Source organism: Protopterus annectens, chromosome 7.part1, assembly GCF_019279795.1.
Source record: "Protopterus annectens isolate FY-2018-M chromosome 7.part1, PAN1.0, whole genome shotgun sequence".
Classification (NCBI taxonomy): Eukaryota; Metazoa; Chordata; order Ceratodontiformes; family Protopteridae; genus Protopterus; species Protopterus annectens.
Window position 1 is genome coordinate 36,944,847 of NC_056740.1, and position 19,069 is coordinate 36,963,915.

A 19,069-nucleotide genomic window follows, 5' to 3' on the forward strand; every position below is an offset into this window, starting at 1 on the left:
GGAAAAATGAAATATTTAGTTTAGGCTGCCTTAGGTAGCTCAAACACACCTGGTGTCATTGCACAGCACCCCCCCCCCCCCAACAGGGAGAGTACTTACTTCAGAAAATGCACCTAACAGGTGTTAAATTCTGTTCTACAAGGTATAACTGAAGCAAATTGAGAGAAATAAGGCACAGTAAGCATTCTTTGAATCCTATTTATAGAGCATTTTGCCATTATTCACAATATTTACTTTTCCATTTATTTTTCTTTTTAAGGTACATTTGCTTTCCACTTGGCAGTTTGCAAACATGGTTCACTACTTAAGGGAATAAGTGAAAAATTTAATTCAGGCTGCCTTAAGTAGCTCAAACATGCCTGTCATCATTGCATGAGCCCCCACAATAGGGACAGTACTTGCTTCAGTACATTCACCTGAACATTTTTAAATTCTTTGGTGCAAGGCAAAACTGAAGTGAATTGAGAGGAATAAGGCAATTGAAGCATTGTTTGAATTTTGCAATTTATCACAATATGTCTTTTTTTTATTTGTCTTCTTTTTAAGGTTCATTTGCTCTTCATTTGGCCATGCAAAAACAGAATGTATTACCCAAGTAAAAAAGTGAAAATTTTAATTTAGGCTGCCTGAGATAGCTTAAATATGCCTGGTGGCTTTGCACAGCCAGCAGCATTCAGGATAGTAATCATTCACCAAAATACACCTGTTACATTACTTTTTCTGTAGCGCAAGGTGTAACTGAGGTGACAGTAGAAAGAAGGTATATGAAACATTGTTTAAATCCTGCTTTCTGAGCAATTTGCCATAATTAACAATATTTACTTTTTATTTTTCTCCATTTTAAGGTACATTTGCTCTCTACTTGGCAATGTGCAAACAGAGTTCACTTCTCAAGAGAAAAAGTTAAAAAATTGCATAGTCTACCTTAGGTAGCTCAAGGACACTTTGCAGTGGTCTGCATTCTTCACCACTCAGGACAGTACTGAGGGGAAAAAATTCCAGCTCTCATTTGGCAATCTCTGTGGCACAAGGTATAAGAGTATTGGCTTTTGATAAATAATACACTCTGTTAAGGGTTTGAATCCAATTATAAGATACTTTTTAAAAAGGGTGTACGAAACACATTTCTTATGACATTTTGAATAGGACTGTAACAGTGAAGAAAACTGATAATATTAAACTTGCTTATTGCAATCGATATATCAGTTAGCCTTGCATAATGAAAATGTGTCGTTTAACATATATGATTAATGTTTTAGAGATAAACACAACCTAATATATGTTCACCTTCCTAGATATAACAATGAATATATTTCATATAAAAATCACTTGCATATCTATGATGGACACAATGCTTTCATTGTAATCATCATGCCTTATCATATATCCCAAGACTGTGTTTAGGACCCTTATGTCTTCTGACGTATGCATGTAACAAACCAACCTGCATTAATTATCACATGCAACTGCATCCATGTGAACCATATTTGCTTGAAGAATGAATGACTTACATAGAAATGCATTGCAAGACAATTACAAACATGCACAGGTAGGCCACTTTGAAGTTTATTTCCATTCATTCAGATATCACTGTATGTCAAATTTCCATAATGGGAAGCTAGCTATCTTCTAGTAATGTCAGTTAGTGCATTAAATTACAAGTTTTGAATCTTTTATCCCATGGATTTGATTCCTAGCTGTTACAATAATATTTTAACATTGAGTAAGCCCCAGCATGATAATATGTCAGAATTAAGCATATTTCACCTTCCAAAGGAAAGAGGATTCTATACCAGCCTACTAATACTCCTATTCTCACTAGTCTCATCTCCCCCTAGACAAACCTTTCAAACCTGCGCTCAGCAAATAAACTACTAGTTACAACCCAGAAATCCCACAACAAGGCAGGAGATTCTCTCTTCACAAACTCTGTGGGGACAATTTGGAACAAACTTCCCACAAAACTGACATCTCTCTCATCATTACCTCTCTTTAAAAATCAACTAAAAAGTCACTTAAAAGCACAGTGGCTTTGTCCTTGCACAAACCCCGACTAACCTGCCTTACCACCATAACCTTTTCTATACATCTCCTCCTCAACCACCTTTAATCTATGTAAACATATGTTATCTCATATATACAGTATGACAAAAAAAATCTCTATTATTCCTTGTTTGAAAAGACATTTTATCTTTTCTCTCTGTTTCAATCTTATTCATATTTGTGTATTATGTGTATTAACTTACTCTGTTTTATAAATGTTATCTTATTATGCCTATTTCTGTGCAAACTTGTAAAAACCACTGGAGCTTTTCTCCCCGGGCCTCCACTGAAAATGGACATAAATCCAGCTGGACTAGCCTGGTCAACAAATGTAAAATAAATAAAATAAAATAAATAAAACCCACAAAAGCTATATCAGTAAGTAGTACTTTATTTAACTTTGGAATCTGTTATAATGGGTGGAGCATCACACATGGCACAGCTCAATGCTAGGTTTCACACCTTTACTCTTATGTGCTGTAAGTAGTGTCAATGTATCTGCCAAGGAAGACATCTGCTTGTAATTGCACAAATGCAGTTAGCAAGGCTATACATCTTTGTGCAATTCAATTAACATGCAAGATCTGAATCTGGTTGCCAGGTAAGACTGGCAAGGGAGATAATATTGCTAAATTTATAGCACAAAGGTGGAGTGTGAGGAATCCATGATACTTGTGACACTTCACATGAAGCACTACAGCCACAGGTGATTGCAGGAGGGTTATACCGGTTCTCAGTATAAGGCTAAGGCTTGGAATAGTTTAGCTAAGGCTGTATCTAATGCAACTGACATTCCACACAACAGGAAACAATGTCGTCACCATTAAAGTGACATTAAAAAGCTCAAGCAGGACTGCCTAAGTTGATGAGAGGCTCACTTTAGGACTGGAATCATTCCCAGTTGTGTAAGTATGCTGATCCATTACCTGCCTATGATATGGCAACACAGCTACTCATTATGCTTTCATATATATATATATATATATATATATATATATATATATATATATATATTCTTTTTGTTTTTTACAGATGTTGAGGAGATAACTGCAAACCATGAGGCACACCAGGAGAGATTAACTCATATCAGAGAGGCATGGGGTAAGTATGAATCAAGTAAAATTTAAAGCTATACTGCTGTTTTCATTCCCTCAAGCACTAGCATCTTGAGCAGGCACATCCCATCATTCATCTCAAGCACGCCTGCCTTCCTCAATAAGTGTAGATGATTGCATTAGGCAATTAGAATACCAGCTTTTCTGCGTAAGGGTTCAATACCCAGAAGGAGCATTTTTTAATTGATAATTATCTATAAGATTTTAACAGCAGTCTGTTTGGAAGAGTTACGTTATGGTAATTGTAATTATTAAATTATAATGCATATCATTGTGAAATAAAAGTAGCTGTTTTTTTTTACATCAGAGCTCTGGCATTTCTTTATATAATAAAACATAAATACCTTTACATCATATGTGGTTGTTGTAAAGATGTGCAATAGTAAATTATCATAACTGTTTATGCATTACCAAACCAAGCTTGTTTAAAATACACAGCACTGTGACATGCCATATATCTAATTATCTCTTTTTTTTCTCCCCCCTCTCTGTCTCCCTAGTTATTTTGTGGGGGTTGTAATGTATTATCAATCTGCTGTTTATATAATTTGCTCCTGAAAATTAATCATCAACAATATAGACAGATACACTAACCACTGCAGCTCACTCTGACATACCTCCACAGATGGTAGCACAGACACCCAGCACGTCAGGGTCACAATCCATCAGTGTTGCCTTCACAACCTCTGATGCCCCAAGTACGTCAAGTAGCTCTGACCCAGCTGCTGGTGTAGTGGTACCCTCTGGGAGCAGCAGTTCTGGAGGTGGTAATTTTTTTTCACCTGGCAGGAGCTGGCATGGCTGTTGGATGATATAATGGAGGTGGGCATCAGTGTACATATCAGTGGAGTTGAAAAGGTAGTGCATCACATTGCAAAGATAATGTCCATTGACCCAGGGAGCTGCTGCAGGAGATAATAAAGGCATTTCTGAGGGTGAGGACTAGATTCTCTCTGTTCTCATGCTGGACTTGGGTGTGCCTCTGATGTCCCTACCTATCCCCCAGACATGGTGTCCCCCAACCTTTTGTCTCTATCACCATCTCTGTCTGTCTTGTATATCTTGGATGTCTGCAAATGCTTTCTTACCTATACTACCTACCTGACCCTGTCATTCTTAAACACCTTTCCCAATATTCCTCTTTCTCCCAAATACATAAAAAAATGGGTATCTGTCCCACAAAAAAATTATGCCCCATACATAGCTCTTCACTTCACTTATGTGTAATCTTGACACAACTGATTAGGTCTAATTGGCCATACACCATTGTTCCATTGTAACCCATCACTGGTGTGGTGACTGCAATGTCATGAAATTGTGTGTACAATTGTACATTGATGTTGTGAAGAAGTGGATAACTATGGTGGTCTCCAATGACTCTCCTTCTAATTCCTGTATTCTTTTCCCTGTGTGTTACCTCTGCTTGTCAACCCAACTTTTACCACTGTTTTACCCACCCCCTTTTAATATATTTAATCTGTTCAAAAAACAGATTCACACGCATGGCCAGAAATGGCCCATGAAAAAGCCTTCACTTTATGTACTTGGCATTTGTGTGGATTTTGGCATAGTGCAACAATGTCGAGTGACAGTGAATGCTGTTTAACTTGTTATTGCAGAAGCTGAAGACTTCAGTTTAATCTGTAGTGGTCCAGTTACTGTAACACAAATGTGCTTAAATCTGCTGCACTGTGGTAATACAGAGTAAAGCCATACTAAAGGCAGAAAAGTAGAACAGTTAATGCAGCATTTATTAGGCTGCTACGTGTTTTATACTAGGCATTCTTATGTGGTGTGTTAACATACTTACCCTGTTTATAACCTGAAGTTTTGACATAGTGTCATGGGTTCAATTTTACAGGTGTATGTCAGTTTATCACACCATGACAATTCATATTCTTATCACATATTTATTTGTAAATGTTTGTATTTCTCTACATATAACACTTTTTTAAATAACAGAATAGTGCAGCAAACATAATTTTTGAAAACACTGCAGCCCCAACATGGAGAATTAGTAAGTCAGCCTAATCCTGGTTAGGTATTCATGTTTATTGCACTTTCCGACCCCTTATTTGTAACTATAGCAATTAATTTAGTGTACAGACCATGACAGAGTAATGATGATTAAATAAGACTAAAATACAATAGAGATGTTCCAACATGTCCTGCAAAACATTTTTGCTGTTCGTCTCTGCATCTGTCTCTAACTCTCTGTTCACCCCTGCTTCTTCAATAAGTTTTCAATGTGGTTCAATTTTGTTATTTTAATGCTGTGAACTTGTAATTCCTTCATAGCATGACTAGCTAATGCTCAAATATGTAAAAAGATTTTTGAATAATTCAAGGGTTATATTCCAGCCATTAGCTAAGCATTAATAATTGTTTTTGGCTTAGCAGTTTAGGTGTACCTTTTGTCTACATAGTGTGAGACACCATTATCTTTCTTCAATGATGATCTATTTTGTCCCTGCCTCCATGTCACCCTGGCCATATATATTCTCCCTTCTGTATCATTATTCTTCCACCGCTGCATTTGCATAATGTCTGGTACTGGGTAAAAAATGCAACTAAGGCTAAATGGAAGTACACCGCTTATGGCATTATCTTTGTATATTATTCCCTTCATACACATTCCTCTGTCTCACTTTGTGCTGCTGTGGTAAACTATGTTTATTCAGTTTAATATAATTTTAAAGAAGGGGAAGAGTTGGATGTGTTGATTACCCTGATGATTAGGGTAATAAAGATGATTATGTATATTCACATTTGCCAAAATCTGCTGTGAAATATTAATTTTCAAAAATATGACTTTCTAATTGTGGTAAAATAATATTCAGGTCTAAAGTTTTTTTTCTTTGCATGGTGAAAATATTCAAATACATATGGATGACAACATGTTTCATGATGTTTTATTTGACTGCTGTATCTGTAAATGTTAGTTAAACCTTTCATTCACACATCATTATCCTGGTGAGACAGTAATCTACCTAATACCTGATGTGAAGGCTGTCTTATAAAGGTCTTTGCTCAGAATTCAGCACAGAACAATATAAAGTAGTGTTAATTACCACTCTAAGTTCAGCACTTCAAAATATGAATATGCATGAGCTAACACTTTGCCATCAGCAGCGCAAATCTTCTTAGTGGTGCTACACTCAAACAGTACAAGAAAAAAGGAGGAGATCAAAGTATTATACTTTTCTTTTGCACATTTGTATATCTACATTAGTGTTGTCCAGAGATGATCATGATTTTTGAATGATGTCGACTCATTTAATTAATTTGCATAAAGTAATATATCTGCTCTACAGCAGTTACACTTACACTGTGTTACCAGCTTGGTTAACCTATTCTCTTCAAATCCATCACTGTCATTCTGCAGTGTACTGTTCTATGTATGACTTGTATGTTTGCCTTGCCTAAGTACATACTGCAAGTATGAGACAAAACAAATGTGCAAGCATCCCAACATGATGTCACTGCAGTGTTTGAGTAATAATCCATTGTTGCGCAACAGTCAATGTCATCCCCTTATGTGGAATGTATCAATATCCTTCACATAACATAATCCACAGTAGGGTCAGTATCTATATTTCATTATAAAATCATGTTGTTACATGTGACTATCATAGTAATGTTACACTGTCCTGTGCAGACATATTCATTTGTTGCATGGCCTGGAATGCACAGTACCATCTCCTCAAAGCATTGCTTTTTAGACATGTTCTAATGTACAATTTCACACAGGTATTGTCTGGCTTCTCCTGTGGTGCTTACAACTAGTAAATTGCTCTCCAGATTGTCTAACCCAAATAGGTAGGAGGTTCAATACCCAGCATAGCAGATTTCTTTGTGAATGTGTGTATCACTTGGTGGTGCATTCATTTCCCCTCAGACTAAGGCATTTAACTATTTTCACAGCTCCCTTACCCCTATTTTGCAGTAACAGCTTCTCTGAAACACTCTGATGAGGTTATCCTAATAAAAGTGCAGTATCTTCCCTAAGAGAAAAACTTTTCTTGTGGTGCTGGTGACTAATATAGTGCTCTTTAGATTGTGTAACCTCAGTAGGCAGGATGCTCAATAACCAACATGAAATGCTTTTGTGTTTGAGAGAATATCTGTGTATCACCTAGTGACAAATCCACTTCTCCTGAAAATACTACATTTCACTGTTCTCAGACCTCCCTTATCCCTATTTTTACAATAACATCCTCTCTGAAATACTCTGCTGAAGTTATCCTGACAAGATTGCACTCTCTTTTTGAAAAAGTTAGACTTCTCCTGTGGGCCTTATGACTAATAGGGTGTTCTCTAGAATGTGTAAACTAGTTAGGTAGGATAGTCAGTGCTCAACATGGTAGATTTGTGTGCGCATGTGTTAGGTTGTTAACATCTGCTCTATCAACCTGTACTCCTAATATATTTTTTTAATCAAAGATGACTACATCATCCTCTAAGCCCATCTTTCACATCCACAACTTCACTGCTACACATGGGTGTAGCTAAGCATTCCATTCATAATGTAATCACTATAATATTCTGTGTATTACATAAAGAAAACTGTTTTTTTAGGTAATACTGTGTCCACAAATTTGTAAATTAAAGCTTCAAATAATAGTGTCATGGGTTGAGAAATATCCATTTATTGTTTTGGAGGTAAAGTGATACAGACATTTAAGTAGGGAGGGGGGAGAAAGTTTCCATTCTTTAAATGGCAGGTGTTTATGTGGCATCAGTAAGAGCACATCATTATAACATTATATTGTCTGCATAATCCCTGGTTCAACATGCTGATGAGGTCATTGTCTTGCAAGTGAACTGTCACACTTTAAATGTCAGACTTTTCCTGTGGTGCCTGCACGTCTTACACTATTCTCTTTAATGTGTACCTAGATATGTAAGATGTTCGAATACAGCGGTGCTTAACTTCTGTAAGTGTGACTGCCAAAGGAGCCATGATTGTTTTACATACATATGCAATGGTAACTTTTACAAGCCCTGATTGACTGTAGGACTAATGTTACCAGATACATCTCCTTGTCAAAAGACTGTTGATGTCATCACTTCGTAGATGATGTATGTCTCAATTCTAGTCATTATTCTCTTGTGGTTCTGGCCGCAGATAATGTGCTGTATGAGTGGTGTAAGTGGATAGGTAGGTGGTTTGATTCGATCACTTCTCAAATAGTGTGACAATTATTAGTGTCATATACCACTGGTCACCTCAAACCTCCGTTATGTATCCTTCTTAGTACTAGTATGAATTACAGTGGCACTCTGAGACACAATCAAATCCTGTCATCCACAAGAAAAATAAATTTTTGTCCACACAATGATTTCATACTGCTAACATACCTGCAGTACATCACACTTGGACTGTGCATTCTCGTGTGTTGCATGACTTTGGTAGTGTGTTTTGTACATTGTGTAACTATATATGTGGGATGCTGGAGTCCAGTTGTGAGCATGTTTCACTTTTGTACTATGTATATTATTCTGGAAAGACATATATGAAGTGTAGATGTACAGTGTTTTTTGCACTTCAAACACATTTTAGCATCCAGTTAATAGATGGTGGTGATATCATCCATTTAACTGTGCACTGTCTCAGTTGTACTTCAGCATGTCATGTGGCACTTGTTTGTCTCATAGCAATGTTTTTATTCAGAGTAATGATGACATTTGCTTTCATTTTCTTTACAATATATATGTAGGAAGTGTTATCCTCTGGCATGAGGGAATGAGGAAACATGCTCCCTGTTGTTGATGTACTACAGCAACTACAGGCACACATATTTCTTGCAGAAAGAACATGATGTAATGTCTTCACATAATCACATTTCACAATTGTACTGATATTTTTACTGTGGTGCATGCATCCTATAATAAATCATGTATTGTCTACTGTCAAATGCTTATATATTCAACTTCCACATTTAGTGCCTGTTAGCATTGTTGTGCTTTATACTGTAATGCATGAATGACATGTACCACAGTTATGTGTCCATTTACAGTGCAAGGGTCCTCCACAAATCATTTTATCTCAGAGATAGTTTATTCTATCAGACATACATCTGATGTAATAAGTCAGCACAAATGTAAGGTCATACTAGTTGTAAGATGCTCACTGTGGTGCTTGTGGTTTTCCCAGATGTAGAGGCACATTGCTTTCTGTTCATTTCCTGTCAGAGTCAAGATTATATGAATGTATTGATGTTATATAAACACCATTGTATGTAATTATTCATATCTATTTTTTTTTATGTTGGACAATGATGCATCAGCATAGTTTGTGATTGCATGGCAGTGAAATGTTTATTCAGGACATGTCATGTTTTGAGCGCTCCTGTGGCACATGCATTGAGAACTGGCTCTAGCACACCTACAGAGATATACTGGTGTTCATTACAGGGACAATGTGTTTCCTACATGATGGAAACAGCTTCCTTGTGAAAGTATCAGTCATATAGTAATGCTCAGTGTTGTGTGGACAGTAATGTGCAGCTCCTTTCCAGTAGGCTGACTAAATTTGATTGTTCATATTGTAGCAATACCTCCTGCATTAACACACACATTCAATTCAGTTATTTGTGATAGCCTCCATTCTATCTGATGTGACACATACTGTCAATACAGGGGTCTAGAGAGAGCCTTAAATAATAGGCAGGGATTTTAATCTGGTAACACCTGTTTATCAGTCCAGTGTGTCAGACTACAGTAACTTACACACACTCTTAGGCTTTTTCATAACTGGTAGGTCATCAGTACACTTTATATGGTATGATAATGCTGTACGCCATTTGAGGATGTTGTGCCGTGTGTGACTGATATGCACATGTAAGCCCATGACTGTTATACATTTCTCTGATATCTGTTTGGGTGTGTATTCTAAAAGGATATGATGCAAATGTTTCTTAGGCCATTCCTTGCTCATATACATTACCTATTCACAAGACAATTATGATCTATATTGCATGTCTTCCTACAGACATGTTTTACTGCAGTTGTTTCTGTCAAAATATACAGCTTAACAGCAAATGTGTCATTCCATAAATCTTACTTACTGCAAGGCAAGCAATGAGACCATCAAGAAATGTGATTGGCTCTCTGTTTTAACCTCCACTACTACTGCTCTTGGAAGGTATCACTGCACCAGCAGCTGGGGTAGAGCTTCCTGATGCAGTTAGAGCAGGTAGAGCAGGAGTTTTGGAGGCAACACTGACAGGTTGTGTCTCTGAAGTGACTCGGTGTCTGTGCTGACATCTGTGGAGTTATGGTGGGCCTAGCCACAGTGGTCGGTGTACCTCTCTGTGCTATTGATCATTACATTTTCAACATCAAGTTATGCAAACACCATTATATATCCCCTCCAATAAATAAATAAATAAAGAGAGAGAAAGGGTGAGGGGAAACAAACAAAAGAGATAATTAGATACATGGCATTGCACAGTGCTGTATTTTTCAATAAACTTGGTTTAGCAATATATAAAAAAAAATATGACAATTTACTACTGTACAGCTTTGACACATTCATATATGATGGAAAGGTATTTATGTTTCATAAAATAAACAAATCTCACTGCTATGATATAATAAATAGCAGCCTTTATCAGCTTATGAGGGATAGGGATTATAAATTTGAATTTAACAATTGCAATTATCATAATTTAATTCATCCTGACATATTATTGATATTAATATTTTATAAATACTAATCCAGTAATAACAAGTAATTGTTTCTTCTGGGTACTGAACCCACTCGCAGTTAAGCTGGTGATCTTATTGCCTAATTCAAGCAGCAAGAGATATTGAGAAAGGCACACATGCTTGAGATGAAAGATGAGGTATGCCTGCTCAACATGCTAGTGCTTGAGGGAATGAAAATAATGTTCTGGCTTGAATTTGTACCCGAGTCATGCCTCTATGAGGCAAGTTAATCTCTCTTGGTGCACCTTCTGGTTTGCAGCTATCTCTTCTTTTAACTGTAAAGTACAAAACGAAATAGATATGATAGCCTTATGAGTACCTGCATTGGCTGGAGAGATCATTAATGCCATAGCATAGACAGGTTAAAGTTCAGTATACTTACACAACTGGGGATCTCCTCACTCATAAATCCAGTCTCCCATCAGCTTATGAGGTCCTGCTTGTGCTTCTTAAAGTCACTACATTGGTGATGACATTGTTCCCCAGTGCATGGAATGACAGCTGCACTGGAGACAGTCTTGGCTAGGTATTTCAAACCTCAGCCTTATACTGAGACCTGGTAAAATTCCCCTGCAGCAGCCTATGGCTATAGTACTTTAATAGGAGTGCCACAAATATCCTGAACTCTTTAACACCCCACCTTTGTACTCCAACTTTAGCACCTTTCTCTCCCTCACCAGTTGTGTCTGCAAAAGTCAAACTAACAAAATATGTTTGAATCTTGTATGTTACTGGTATTGTGCAAAGATGCACAGCCCTGCCAAATGTATTTGCTCATCTGAAAGCAGATGTATTCCTTGGCAGACACACTGGCACTACTACCTACATCACATAACTATAGAGGTGTGAAACATGGGACTGAGCCTTGCCATGTGTGATGCTCAGGTCTATATTATCTTGTCGAAAGACGTGTTCAGCGAACACGTCTTAATCGACAAGTAAACAGAAAACTCTGTAACTGCCAAACGGCCATATCAGCAACTTTTTTTCCCAGGGGTAAAAAGCGCTTGGCCTAATAAAAAATAAGAAAACAAACATTCAAACCCTGCATAGTGGGGGGCTTCACTCCCCCACACACACAATGCCCCCCCCCAACTAACTATACCAACTCCGAGATCACTCTACATTGAGGAAAAGTGCAAATCCCCGATGATGGCCAAGTGCTTTTTTTCCCCCTGGAAAAAAGTTGCTGATGTGGCCGTTTGGTGATTACAGAGTTCGCTGTTGACTTGTCAATGAAGATGTGTTCACTGAACATGTCTTTCGACAATATAATATAGACCCATGATGCTCAGTCCCCTGACACAGGTTCCAGTGTTCAACAATGGAATGCTTAATGGCATGGCTTTTAATCCTTGCAGTTTGGAAGGAGAGAGGGGAAGAACAGTGACATATTATAATGTTGGGGATTACCCAATGTTAAAATATTACTGCTCCAGCTGGTAATCAAACCCATGAGATAAAGCATGCATAAATTGAAAATTACCTTATTAACTGACATTCATACAGGAGAACTTATTGTCCAGTAAAGAAACTAGTGACATACTACTTTTAGAATGACTGGGGATACACCACAGAGAGGTCTGTATGTGTGTCATTTTAATTAGTTCTGGAAATGCATTCTTACATAAAAGTCATTATTTCTGTTTGTAAATACATTTCAGATGAATATAGACGAATGTTCTAATTTAATATTTTTGTTTATGGTACATACATACTTCACAAGACATAACTGTCCTAAACATTGGGATATGTGATGAGTAATAATGGTTGTAACAAACTTATTGTGACAATCATTCCTATACATGTGAATTTTATATTAAATATCATAATTTTCCTAAAACACACAATAGTTTGAGGTCATATGTGAAACATTAATAATATAGGCCAAATAGGAAACTTTAATTATGCAAGGACTGCTGATAAATTGATTGCAAGAAACAGTTTTAACATTATCATTTTTTTAGTGTTACAGTCCTAATCAAAGTGTTGTGAGAAATGGGCTTCTTACACTCTTTGTAAAAGCGCATTGTAGCTGGATTCAAACCATTAACTAGTTGTGTTTTTTTACCAAAAGTCACTGCACTTCCACCTTGTGCAACAGAAATAGGTATGTGACAGGTGGTATTTCTCCTGTCAGGTGTGTTTCCACTACCTAAGGCAGCCTAAACTAATATTTTTCACTTTTTTCCTTATGTAGTGAACCATGTTTTCACTCTGTCAAATGGAGAGCAAATATGAATTAAATGACAAAAAAAAAAATATATATATATATATATATATATATATATATATATATATATATATATATATATTATATATTGTCAATAACTGCAATGGGATCTCTAAAAAGATTTGAACAATGCTTCATGTGCCTTATTTCTCTAAATTCGCATGAGATAGTGTCACAGAAATATGCTGCAGGTAGAATTTCTCCTCTCAGTACTGTCAAGTCTACCGAGGAAAGTGCACTGTAGCCTGGCATGTTTGTGCTAGCTAAAGCAGCCTAATCCAAAATTTTCACCTTTTTCCCATGCGTAGAGAACCATGTTTGCACAAGGGCAGGTGGAATACAAATACAAATTAAAATGACAAAAAAACTAAGACATTACACATTTTGAATAATTGCAATGGGATCTCTAAAGAGGATTCAGTCAATACTTCATTCACCTTATTTCTCTCAGTTCACTCAAGTTACAACTTGCATCACAGAATTTGACCACTGTCAGGTTCATTCTGTGAAGTAAGTATTATCCATATTGTGGAGGACCGTGCAATGATGCCATGCATGTCTGCTCTACATAAGGCAGTTTAAACTACATTTTTCATTTTTTTCCTTCAACAGTAAACCATGTTTATGCACTGATGAGTAGAGAGCAAATGGAAAAGACATTAGATAATAAATATATGATAGAAAAAAAAGCAGAAAGCAAACAAAATGCAATGAATGAGTATATGTACCAATGACCAAAGCAAGAAGTGCATTCAAGGGAAACATTTACCTTACTCACATCCTTGCAACATCAGACATTTTCTTTATGGAACACATTAAATTTATGGTTACTGAAAAATAATTTGAAAGTGGGCAGACAAAAGATCATCCCCAGGATTCATGAAGCTTGCGCCAGGCGCAGGCATAGCGTAGGCATTATAACGCCAAATATGGCCGTTGAGCGATTCAGGTACGATCCAATTCCACATGCACTACCGGCGTACGCCAGAACTGCGCAGCCCCCGGTGTAGGTATGCTAATCACCCCATGTGCAGTGTCGCACCATGCAAATGAAGGCATATAGCGATTCATGAAGTGGTGCAGGCGTAGCGTAAGCCCATGGAAATGTAAACCAAAAAACACGGTTTACATTTTCCCAAACAGAACATCGGAGCTATGGAAGAGGGCCAGACCCAGGTATCACAATGTTAACATATGCCAATGGCGTAATACACAGCCAATGGCATAAGAAAAGATGCACAACATGTAAATAACAACATTTAATGTCATGTCCACAGTAACGCACAGCACAACCGCAGGGCATGTGTGGAAGCTGTAACATAAAGAAATAATATAAAAATGTCATAAAATCGCAACGTAATAGAAATCAGGTTTACAGCATAATACACAATGGTAGGCATGGAACACCACAACCAAGGTGCAAGGGTTGCTAAGGGCTTGCGATAGTGTTCGGCATGGTAACTATGAATTAGTAGTCAATGCCATGCAAATGAGGCAGATAATACTGAATCGCAAATGTCCCGCCGGATGAAGGTTGTACCATACGGCGCAGCAGTATAACACTGAGGAGTGGCTCAGAGGAGATACATGACATCAGAAGAGGGGTGTGCCACCGTAGCAGTAAGCGCATTGGAGCATTGTAAATCTGGACTGTCCGTTGCTAAGCAAAGCTGCAGGACAGGGGTGGGGAGGAATCGTTTAGCTGAGAGCACACATGGTGCCCAGAAGCGCATGTGTACGAGGATGAAAACATGCCCGAAACCCAGTAATCGGACGCACGCGCTGCAAACAATAGCAGAAACAGGAAGGTCAGGGGAAGAAAAGAAGGAAATGCGGAAGTAGGGTAATTGGAGTACTAATGAGCAATCAACACCAATCAACCCACGAAGGCCAATCGATGGCAGCTGACAAGTCTGCTTGCAGAAACCTGCAAAACAGGATAGGGGAGGCATTGGAATGCAAAGAAAGGAGGGGAGGTATTGGATTGCAAAGATAGGAGACCTGACACAACAGAGCAAAGCAAACCGTCAGCAGACCGGCAGTAGCACTCATAATGCAAGATACGCCAGGTCCAGGAAAGTACAAATGAAAGTAGGCTGCAGGATGCACGCCAGAAAATGGTAGGTGCAACGTGCAGAAATGTAAAGGGAAGGTCAAGAGGTAATCCACAGCAGGCAAATGTAATTCAACACCAATGGCACCACAATAGTAGTTCCGGCAGTAAAACACATAAGATAACCTGTAGCTACGATCATACATACACACCATATGACATCATCTGTGTTCACAGCACAATAGTATAAAGTGTGAAAGCACCCAACACACACCTGTGTATTCCCAAACACTGCACCATAGGTGTAAACACACGGGGAACTTTTAAAATGTACATGTTGGGAGCTGCCATAGCTGTGATTCATCAGCATGTGTTAGAGACTGACGGTGTTGGGGAGGATGATGCCGACAACCACCGCAGGCCTCGGAGGAGAAGGAGAGTGTTCAGACCAAGGGTAACCTACCAGGGGCTACATGACCTGGAGATAGTAGAGCATTACAGGGTGGACAGGGACATCTTACAGCAAATAGTGGAGCTGTGCCGGCCATGCCTGAGAACCAGAAACAACAGAGGGGAACCCATCCCAGTGGACACGAAGGTATGTGTAAGCCTGTGAATACTGGCCACAGGTACCTTTCAAAGGCCAACTGGAGATATAATGGGTATCTCACAGGCATCAGCATCCAGGGTACTACACCAGTTCCTGGATGCCATGTTACCACATGCCAATGAGCAGATATACTTCCCAGAACTCAGGAGGAGTTGGCCAGCAATATGCACCACTTCCACCATGTGGCACAACACCCGGAGGTACTGGGTGCGATAGACTGCACGCACATACAAATCAAGTCACCACCCGGTGAGCAGGGTAGGTGCTACATAAACCACAAGGGATTCCACTCCATCAACTGCCAGGTCGTGTGCAATGCCCAGGGCATTATCATGGATGTGTGTGCTGGCAGCCCTGGAAGCTACCATGACTCCCATATCTGGCATGCCTCAAAGCTGTATCAGGTATTTGTCAGGGGGGACATCCCACATGGCCATCTCGTGGGGGATGCTGGCTATGCACTGGAGCCGTGGATGATGACTCCCATCAGAAATGCACACACACCCATGCAAGAATGGCATACTGAGGCATACGCACAAACCAGTATCATCATAGAGCGTGTGTTCGGGATGCTGAAATCACGGTTCCGGTGCTTGGATACATCTGGTGGAGCCTTACAGTACTCTCCAGGCATGTGTGCCCACATCGTCATAGTATGTGCCATGCTACATAATATGATCCTGCGGAAGCAGCTGCAGCAGGGACAAAATGGTGAAGGCCCTCATAGCCCACCACAATTGCCAAGGCCATTACAGGCACAGAGGGATTCAGACCATGAACACACTGTGCCAGCCCCAGTAGGCAGACGGAGGCATGCCCAATATGCCTACACCTTGGCAAAGAGGGAACGTATAGCACATACTCTGACAGTGTAGGCCCCTACAGACTGACACCTCTCCACCTGCACACACAGTAAAATGGATGGCACACAAACATGACCACCTGTAAATTGTAATGTATAGGTGGCCCAATGTGTGACTCCTAAATAGGCAGCCCTCAAACATTGTAAACACAACAGCCAGTGGAACAATGAATGCCAACACCTGAACAGTACATGAGCCTTACAGCATATGGTGGTGCTGTGTGCCTGTCACGTTCCCCGCCAGATATATATATATATATATATATAGATATAGATATATATATAGATATATATATATATATATATATATATATATATATATATATATGTACACATATGCATATATATATATAATACAGATAGAAAGGGCAATAGAGGGGTATATGGTGATATAGATGGATTCAGCGATATCTGCAAATATAATAGATAGTTCAATGACATTCATAACATCTTGGAGGTACAAATAAATAGGATACCGCCAACCATGGAATGTGTAACATACCGACATGCGGCTGAAAGACCGATAGAACACAGTACCGGATCAGTACATCCGGGAGTAATAGTATGATGATATGAAGGGACAGTTAGTCACCGCTGCCGGTGTCGTGGTCCACGTAGGTACTGTGTTCAACTGTGTCTGTGAGTGCCGTAGTCTGTGTAAGTGTGCGTTGAGGGTGCCGTGTGCGTCTCTGTGTGACTGTAATGTGCGTGAGTGTCCGCAACATGTGTTTATTAATGCCAAGTCAGAGGCAGATCAGTACGGTAGGTGTGGGTATAGCTAGCCATAGGCATATGGTTACCACCTGTCCCACAGTAGGAGGGACAGCCCCACCCTGGGCAGGTGTGTCCTGACATAAAACAGTACAAAGGGCAAATGTCCGAGATGGTAGGACATAAATATGTCCCATATATAATGTAACAGTCGTATTAAATAGTTATGCCTGTATGTAAGAAACGTAAATGTTACATGCAATATGATAAGTAGCCAAAGTCACACAACAATAGGTATGTAGTGAGGATAAAAGTATGTGCTAACCTGTGTACTGACCGTGGCTACGTGTTGGCCTGTTAACACCGCTTTGTGTCCCGCAAGTGTCCAACAATGACCATATGAAAAGGTGGCAACCCATGGCAAACAGGCTCTTTTAACAACACAACCACAATGACTGCAAATATCTGGGACAGAAATACAAGGGATAGCTGTCACTTACACATATCCCTTGATATATCGCTGCAATTACGGAGGTATACAAGTAGCAAGCTCACCTGCAGACGATATAGAAACCAATTAACAACGGCCCAACGTACAATCCCGTAACATAAGTCTACTAACTGTTAGCTCTCTAATTAGGGACAGAGCCCACACACACATATACGGATTATGTAGAAATGCAAGGCCCACAAACCTGTATATGTTATGTACACCCACCGACATCCCACACACTAGAAACTAAAGCAATACAGACTGTAATAGCAGCACAAACATCCAGTCAGTCAATTACATTTGCAGAACCCTCAACATACCGTGTGAGAGACGCAATTAAAGGTGTCATGCAAAATTGCAGGCGTTGTATAATGGAACAAACAGCCATGTTACAGGTTTTGTTTGTAATACTCTGTTATCTGACGTTGGGATGACAGGTATACCCACATGTTGAACCAAATACTCTACCTGTCACACACAATCCACGGGGGACATGAATCCAAACTATACTTGTCTCCATGCATAGCAGTTGCAGTTACACATAACAAAACACAATACAGACCATCTCCCCGAAGGTAGGGCAAATAGGCAACGCCCAAGTGGAGAATCCAATTATACCCCACTGTCGCCACGTAATTGGTGAATGGAGTAGCTGCACAGCTGATATGCAAGTAATTAGTCACTCAGGAACACCAATTGGCGGGATGAATCCACATGTTACAGGTATCAACGTATATAAGGATGACTTGCCAGACATTCATACTGAATACCAGTTGAAACACTGTGAGAGAGATAGAAACGAAATGCCGTAACGACAACAAGGTATGTAGAACGCTCAATATGTAAGGTTATGTATAGCATGATCTGTATTAATTAGTTTTACTGTATGTATAGCCTGGTTTGCATTAATTAAACATATCCGCAATGCATAAAGTGGGGAAAGGTATTTATGTAGTGATGTCTTGCTGAGCATACTAACGCTTGCAGAAACTGTGCGTCCAGCAGTGGGACACAAGGTACACAGCACAGACACCACAAGGGATGCTACATGAGGGCGTTAAACAGAACAATTCCATACAACCCGCCGTCAGTGGTAGGGTATGTCCAACAAGGACATGCCATAGCAGGGGATAGTATATGTTGATATACTGTCACAGCATGCATGTGTATGGGCATATAACGTTAATGACATATGTAAGGTGGTCCCACTGTGCAAGTATGCTTTGCATTATGGGA